Source organism: Mirounga angustirostris, unplaced genomic scaffold (assembly GCF_029215605.1).
Source record: "Mirounga angustirostris isolate CCGP_5_RB_7025 unplaced genomic scaffold, mMirAng1.0.hap1 SCAF_12, whole genome shotgun sequence".
Classification (NCBI taxonomy): domain Eukaryota; kingdom Metazoa; phylum Chordata; class Mammalia; order Carnivora; family Phocidae; genus Mirounga; species Mirounga angustirostris.
The window spans coordinates 49340249-49349214 of NW_026991720.1; positions in this window are offsets into that span (position 1 = coordinate 49340249).

Genomic DNA, 8966 nt, shown 5'->3' on the forward strand with positions numbered 1-8966 from the left:
TAGGAGGGAAGGAAGTGGCCTGAAAGAGGCCATCTTTTTTTCTACTACATTTTAGTAGAATTGGCAAAGAATGGCAGTGTTTATAACAAATTGTCCAACTTTCTTCTATTTTTAGTGAAAATAATACAAAAATTGCTGAGGAATTTCTGCAACTTTAAGTATAAACATATCAAACTTAGATGGGAGAGCAATAAATATGTAAAATATTCATGTTTCCATTGAGCAGACTAATCATTTAAAGTGAAACGTTTTGTCTTAAGGAAAGGCTCTTATTGGCTCTGGGTAAATAAAACCGTCATTCGATTTCTAAATATATAAATTGTACTTTTCTTACCAAGAAACCTAGTTCAGCTTATATTTTATATAATATGATTCTACAATTAAGGTGCTAGAAATGGTTATAGTAACTAAATGAATGATTTAAAAGTGCCAATGGGATAATGAATTTTGCTAACTTTTCTTCACTGCCGTGGAGAACTCTGGTCTTCAGTTTTATAGGATATCCCACAAACAGTTATATGCATGCCAAAGGACGCCCACTGGAGTGATTAATTCAAGGATCAGTTCTGTAAAAGGCATACTGTAGTGAGACCTACACACTAGCAGATATCACTCAGGGTTCGGTTAGTAAAGCAGAAACCACCTTTGGTATTTCAAATAGGCAAGGATTCAACAGCAGGAATTTGATGCTTGTAAAAAGAAATTGAAAAGTCTGAGGTTGCAAATGAGGTCAGAGGAGGCACCTGCTAGCTTTCAGGTTCGTCACTGCTGTCTCATTACAAGAAGTTGCTGTTACCGCCCATATCAGGAAAATTACAGGAAACTGCTGCGCATGGTCACAGCTGGTCACAACCGTCCTGCAGGGCCCAGGCTGGTAACTAGAAAGGGAAAACTTAGAAGTTGCTGGGAAGCGTCACATTTGCTAAAGCCTGAGCTTCCAAATCTCGCCCAAGGTCGTATATATCATTGTCAGAATTGATTTCTTACCAAGAACCATGAAAGCAATGGAGTCTGGGACATGTAATTACCAGCCTTCCAGTCCTGGAATATATGGATGCATGTTGAAAGGGGTGGGAGTGAATGCTGGTTGCCAGAAAATAATTGCCAAAAGAAGTATGGAATGTCATTCCCATTTTATAAATGAGGAAACTGAGGCATGGAAGTCAGTACATTGCCCAAAGACTCAAAACTCTGGTTTCAGAACTAAACGTTTTTAGCAATTACACTGGGAAGTATCTATCACATGGCATATAGCTCCAAAACTTAATTTGCTTGCTTGGCTTTAACCCTCATCAGCTCACATTCTTTTAGGCTATGTAATTCAAAACAGACCGTTACAAAAGGATTATTTTGGCAACTTATTTGGTGGTATTTCCAAATTTGCTAACCTTTTCAACTCCTTCCAGAAAATGTGATCCGGGTAGCTCTTGCAATTATGGTAAGCTCCCTAGATACAAAATCTTGGTTTGGTGATATTTTAGGGAGTGGGTGAAGAATTAGTTGTGCTACAACTCCTAAGTCCATGCTTAAGGTCAAATTATAGCACAGACGGTATCTATGAAATCTCTAAAACATGTCCAATTTTCCTTATTCTTTGAGTTCCTTATTGACCTTGGCTTAGGATGAAGTTATAAGCAAAGGAACAAAATTGACATTTACTGATTATGACCCCCCAAAACAAAAGCCTAAGTGGAAAGAATGTATATTCGGAGTAATTCTCATATTCATTCATTACCAAACATTAATTACTATGTACCTTGCTGGATTCATTTATTCACTCAACACATACTCATTGTGCTATGGTTATTCTCCATTTGTTCACCCCACCCCTTCCTCTCCATGTTCACAGAGATCCATTCTCCTCCCTTCTCTGCTCTGCTCTGCTCGGTGCCCAGGAAGCTGACTCCTGCATGATCAGGGCCCCCCACTTGCTGGCTTCCATTTGGGTTTGGTCGATGGGAGGAACCAGCAGTCAACCGAAGGGCCAGAGAAGGGAGATGGGGCAGTGTTTCCTCTCTGTTCTCTTCCCACATGCACCTCATTTCTGACCATGGACATGTGCTTCCAAGACTACAGCTTGAGTTGGGTGGCCCACTGCCCTACAGTTCCCACCGTCACTGGGTTCCAGTGACACAATTTTCTCCCCCTGACCCTTCAGCCCTAGCATGACAATGGCTTCCCACTCTTGTGGGTCCCTGGGTGCCTCATGATCCCTTGTTTATTCCAGTAATCCTGCCCTCACTTCTGTAAAGAGTCCCTTTATTAAATTGTCTTTATTTAAACCATCTAGGTTATCAGCTGCTGACTCTCCTATGAGACCACCAGAATCACCTGTTGATCAAACAAAGCTGAGTCTATTATTTACTATGATGAGGAAAAGCATCACCTTAGTGAGGGGTTAGTAGTATCTCAGGAGACTATTCATAGAGTTCTGGGTCTGAGTTCAGTGGTTTAAGGTGGGTCTTTAAATTCTGGAATCCATTTAGAATTGGGCACAGTGTGTGATAAGATTGCTTAGGATCAGTGGATACGACAGACAGGAGAGTTTCAAAATGAGACTCGATGAATAAATGGTTATTTGAGAGGCGAGCAGATTTGCCCAGTCGAGGGGACTACTGTCCTGAGAGGTGGGCCATTTGCCCAGATAAACAACCTTTTGTCCTGAAAGGACAACTGGCCAAGAGTCTATTGTTCAGATAAATGAGTATTATTGGAAGACCTTGTTGGTTTAAGACCTTATCTTTATGGGCCATAATTCCCCCCAACGAACAATAAAGTCATGTTGATACAAAAGCCTAATCATGAAGTCATGGGGCTTCAGGCATCTGCCCGGCCATGTAGTACCCACTGTGGTCATCCTTCAGTCCAAGCTGGAGGGCAGACTCTTGCCTTCCGGGGGCACCCTCGGTCCAGATCTCCAGCACTGCTTGAGTTCTGATTGTGCACCAGTTTTCTGGGGGTGGTTATTTCAAACTGTACAGAGGCCAGATTTTCTCATTCTTATTGCTGGGGGATCATCTGTTGGCTCATTTGATGAGACAGTGGCTGCAGAACAGCAGTAAAGTTTCTGGAGATCGTACATGTAAACATGGCAACACAGACAAACAAGAGAAGAAGGATTATATTCAGAGTTTGTAGTATACTTCTGTGCCAGGAGCCAAGAGTACCCAAATTAAACCAGGGCAACAGACTGTCCCTTGTCTGAAGAGTCCTCAGAATCAGGTATGGGGGTATTAGCCAAATCACCTCATTTTATGTTTTTGTTTTATTTTGTTTTGTTTGCTTTCTGGATCTTTTTTTAGTAAGAGCAGAGATCCCAGAGAGTTCTGTGGGGATGTAAGGAAACATTCTTCCACTAATATAGCCCCTATTCCCCCTCGAGAGGCCAAAGCATATCTAAAGTGGCTCTGCTTGGCAGATGTTGGGAGACAAGCCATTTGGAGTGAAATGTTTTGCCGGCTTAAGTGGGAAACAGAAGGGGTTTCTCATGGTTGTATGTTTACCTTGAACTCACCTTTGTCAGGTCATTTATCACAATGTCCTCTGATTTTTCCCATTTTTAAGATGAGGGAGGTCGGATTTTTTTTTAGTGTTTTTCAAACTGGGTTGTGATCCATTGATGGGTAGTGAAATCAATAAGGTGGGTCACAACCAATTTAAAAAAATGAAATAGAATAGAATATAAATATCACATGGCCTCACATAGAAAGGGTAAGTATTCTCTTGTGAAAGTATTTATGGTAGGCCAGGAGAAACAAGTTTACAAAACACTGGATTAGGTCATCTTTAAGGGCCTTTCATGTGATTCTCCAATTCCCATAATGAATGTGTTTCACATGCTCCTTGCACAGTATAAACTTGTACATGTTTCTGAACAATGCTCTGCATGTAAGTAGAAAACAGAAATACTCCTGGGATTTGGAAGGTCCAGGTTGTGAGGAATTGAAATGCCTCAGCAGATGGACTCTTCTAGATATTCACCAGAGGTCTTCTATTTTTAAATACATGGTGTGATTAAAACCAACCATTATGAACACGAGCAATTTTATTTTTTTTTAAATCTCCAAGTTTTAAACATGTTTACTTTCCTTTGAATTCTCTTCCCATTATTGTTCATGTGTGTTTATACATCGTACCTGGTTGTTAAAAAGAACACATATTTATGTTCAGGGTCACAACACTTTCTTTTGCTGAAGATTTTATTGGTTTATTTGAAAGAGAGATTTTATTGGTTTATTTGAACGAGCACAAGGGGGAGGGTCAGAGGAGAGGGAGAAGCAGACTCCCCGCTGAGCAGGGAGCCCAAGGTGGGGCTCTCGATCCCAGGACCTGAGCCAAAGGCAGCCGCTTAACTGACTGAGCCACCCGGGTGCCCCCCTCATGATACTTTCTTTATAAAGATTTCTACTTAGTGAAAAGTGACCCAGTTTAGAGTTGTTGCAGCTAGGGAGTATTCAGTTATGTTCATATGTAAACAGCGTGATTTGAAACAAAATGGTCTATGCCATCTGGAAGTTTTACGCTGACCCTCTCTGACAAATAGTTGGGTGTGTTTCTTGATCAAACACTATGCTAACTTTAAAAGCGGGCAATTTATGATGCTGGCTGAGTCAAATGTTTAGAAGGACAGGGATCGTCCATCCCACTGCTAGAACCCTGTTAAATGGTTCTTATCAGTAAAGCTGAGTGTCAAGCTGGAACCCTGGCAGGGTTAGGGCAGGGAGGAATGCTCAGATGTGGGCTGTGGCCAGCACACTTGGATCTGGAGGGAAGAAGACCCTAGAAGCACAGAGGGTCAGAGCCAGATATACCTTGAGTATCTCAGGGGTGCCTGGGTGGCTCAGTCGGTTAAGCGGCTGCCCTCAGCTCAGGTCATGATCCCGGGGTCCTGGGATCGAGCCCTGCATCGGGCTCCCTGCTCAGCGGGAAGCCTGCTTCTCCCTCTCCCACTCCCTCTGCTTGTGTTCCCTCTCTCACTGTGTCTCTCTCTGTCAAATAAATAAATAAGATCTTAAAAAAATATCTTGAGTATCTCCTAATTGAACCCAACCTCCATTTACATATAGGAAACGGGCTCAGATGGTGACTTTCCCTGTTTATATAATGTAGGTAACAGAACTTGGATCTTCTGACTACACCATCTTAGCTGCTTCAGAAGTTTCAGGATATGATGATCCTCCAGACACCGGAAATGCACAAGACACAAGAGAATACAAAACATATGCAACCCAGAAAGTTCAGGCATAAGTCAGAGAGTGGGCCATTTTTCATGGTCAAAGTGGCCGAGGGGGTTGGGAATACAGACATCAACCCAGAAAGGAAGGCAACCACCAGCAAGCTAAGTGCTTAGGCAAAGAGTTTTGGGACTGGATGCTCCCCCTATGCTGACAGGAACTGGGGTCAAGGCATGGACACCCCCAAATCGGCAGGGAAGCTGAGAGGCCAAGGAAGAAAAGGTGAATCCTTCTGCTACATGGTCTCTGACTCAGAGACTAAAGCAAAGAAATTTCCAGGTGGGGAGCAGGGAGCAAATTTCTTCTATCGTATAGGCTTACTAGGTAAAATACAGGACACCCATTAAGTTTGAATTTCAGATAGACCACAAATAACTTTTTAGCATAAGTATGTCTTATGCAATACTGTCCAGTATTATATATTACCTATATATAAGAAAATAACAAAAAATTATCTGTGGTCTGTCTGAAATTCAAACTTAAATGGTCATCTTGTGTTTTTATTTCCTAAATCTTGCAACTCTACTATCCCAACCAGACCAGTAAGAAATATGGTTATTCTCTGGGGTGATATTCTCAGGTGTCTCGGAGCCACGTAGCTCTCTCTGGCACCCTGACACCCTACATGTTTGCGCACAAAAAACATACAAACCATCGCCGGAGCTTCACCTTCTCAGCCGAATAAATAGGTTGCAGTTTTACAAAGGACTCAATTATCAACATGATCTTGAGCCTGAGTTCTCAGACTTCTTATCCATCTCTGTAAGCTTCCAGAAGAGTGAAAGTTCACTAACCGGTTACAGAGCCAGGGCATGGGGAAAAATTGTTCCCAGTGTGGAAAGGCCCGGGGGTGATCAAAGCCTTGCAGGACGAGCACTGCCGGCCTCCGGCAACGAGCAGCTGTGGAATCGGCTTGAGACAGAGCGCTGGCTGGCAGCTCGTCGGCACTCCGCTCGATTGATGTAAAAACACACATTTTAAAAAGGAGAGATAGTAGTTTGCTCCAAGATATTTCTATGCTCTATTAAGTTAGTTCTAATTATTTTAAGGAAAACTGATAGGGAACAATCCGAACATGGAAAGTAAGCACAAGAGTTACTACTCCTATAGGAAATGCTGCAGCGGAATGCCCCTTGCAGCATTGTTTGTGGTGGTTAAAAAAAAAAAAGACAAGGGACAAATGGAACGTCCATCTAAAGGGGCATGGTGGGCATCGTTATGTATTTACATGTGGAATATTTGGTAACTCTGGCTGTTATCAAACATAATTAGCTAGCACCATGAGCACTTAAGTGGGGGGATTACTGTGCTAATAATTGAGTGGAAAAAAAAGAAAGGATAATGTACACTAGAATTTGTTTTAATAAGAAGGGTGAATACAAGAACTAAAGTTCCGCCACCTCTCGGTAAAGTGTAGGGGTGTATTTGTGTGTGTGTGTATATATATATATATATAATTTTTTTTTTTTTTTTTTTTTTTTAATGAGCGGAGCATGGGAAGATCCACATCGGATGGTCAGTATCTATTACCTGGGGTGAAATAGGAGTTGGCAGAAAGATTTTTTGCTTTCTGTTTGTACCTCTCTGGATTCTCTGACTTACTGCAGCAAGTGTGTATTACTTATGAAAATAAGAAAAAAATTAATGTCAAATAAAACATAAAAAATTATGTGACAGGTAGATAAAAAAGGCTTCACCAAAAGGCTTCTTTAAATAGTAGACTCCCTACGAAACTCCGTCCTCAATTCAATGGACATATTTAAAATGTATTTCAATTCACAAAATTTTAGCTGACGATTTTTCTAGGAATGTACTTCACACTGTGGTATACTTATACCATCTATCCAAAGGAGCTAACCAGAAGAAGGGTTTAGAAAATGCTAGGTATTATGAGAAAATTGAGATGAGTTAATGGTAACAAACAGCTTTATCAGGAATACAAAGGCTCGGACTCAATTATTTGTGAAGTTGTATCTTCCTTGCAATGAAAAAACAGTACCTGTTTGTATATATTTGTAGTCTTATTTTTAAAGATGTGTCCGTTTTCTGCTTGTATCACTCATCTAGCATCTGAACCCCTGATTTTTGAGGTCTCCATTCTCAATACTGAGCAGTGTACCAATCTGGTATTTTACAGAATAACCCGTCACCAAGTCTGTGCTCTAGAGAGTTTTATGTATTTAGATCCAAGAACAGATAAGTATTAGGTGCTTTTTTATATCTTTGTATATTTTATTTATTTATATTAAAAAGGTATATATATTTCCTTTGTGTTTCCTACAACCACCACAGATTTTTTTTGGAATGGGGTATGTAAATTAAAATAAATACGAAATGTGTAATGATATTGTTCATGGGGAGAGGGCAGATGTCGAATATGGTTGATAGGTAAATAGAATGAGGGTCAATCACCTTTGTATTTCCCTCAGTTTCCAGCTGAACTGAAGTATTGAATTGGTTTCCATCTACAGGTGATTGCGGGGAGAAGGCTTTTTGCTTTGAACTCACGGTAGATCACTAAATTTGTCAGGCATCTGCCCTGTCCATAAAATTGCAAAGAGGGGATGTTAATACCAAAAACAAAATTTATTGTGAAGAAGATGAGATAAAATGTATGAAGTGTTCTGAGATCCTTGGAACTGGCTGGATCAGTCCATGGAATACCGTTGTTAATTTGTTGCCCTGTTGGCTCACAAACCAAATCAAAACCAAATAAAGCACTCGCAGGTACATATTTAACAATATTCTATTTTGCATTAAGTAAAGATATTTTTCGGTTATGTGAAATTTATTGTTAAGACACATAAAGACTCTGGGCTGCCCCCAGATTAAATGCTTACGGCTCTGGGCGCCTGGGTGGCTCAGTTGGTTAAGCGACTGCCTTCGGCTCAGGTCATGATCCCGGAGTCCCGGGATCGAGTCCCACATCGGGCTCCCTGCTCGTCAGGGAGTCTGCTTCTCCCTCTAACCCTACCCCCTCTTGTGCTCTCTCTCTCACTCTCTCTCTCCCTCTCAAATAAATAAATAAAATCTTAAAAAAAAATAAAATAAAATAATTACTTAAAAAAAAAATGCTTACGGCTCTAAGAATGAACTCAATGCTCTGTAGCCCTTTAAACAGTGCAGAGCAGAGTATCCCATGTCTTGCTTTCCTCTAACATGTTGAGGGACTTGACCCAACCTGTTCCATATGCCAGAATGTCTCTTGTCCTTTTAGCCTGAGGGCTTTTCCTCAGCCTCCTAGAGCTCCTGCCACCAGACCACTTGTGACCCATGGGAATTCTCAACATTGTGAAGCCATGGGGGGAAACATTATTCTTTTGACTGGAACTTTTGGAGGAGATTGAAATGTATGCAAGTTTTAAATGCACTTTCCACATCTGAAACCATTTTATGGACACAAGAGGATAATACTGGAATGTACATAATTTGGTTTCCTCATAAAGTTTGGTATTTTTGAAACTGAAAGAACTGAAAATGTTTTTGTGAGAAACGTGAGCTTTTCTTTTAATCACAAATTCCGAGAAAAATCTGATTTATTTAATTATTCCATTTTTGCCAAAAAAAAAAAAAAATTACCTCAGGACATCTTTTCTCTGTGAGAAGAGAAAGAGTTCCAGCAAGGATAGCCCTCCTTCAGGAGGAGGTGTGCCTGGGGTTGTTGTGTCCATATGAAACAAGCCCCACCTTCCTGTGGCCATATCTGCTCCGTAGCTCGAGTCACTGTTCCCT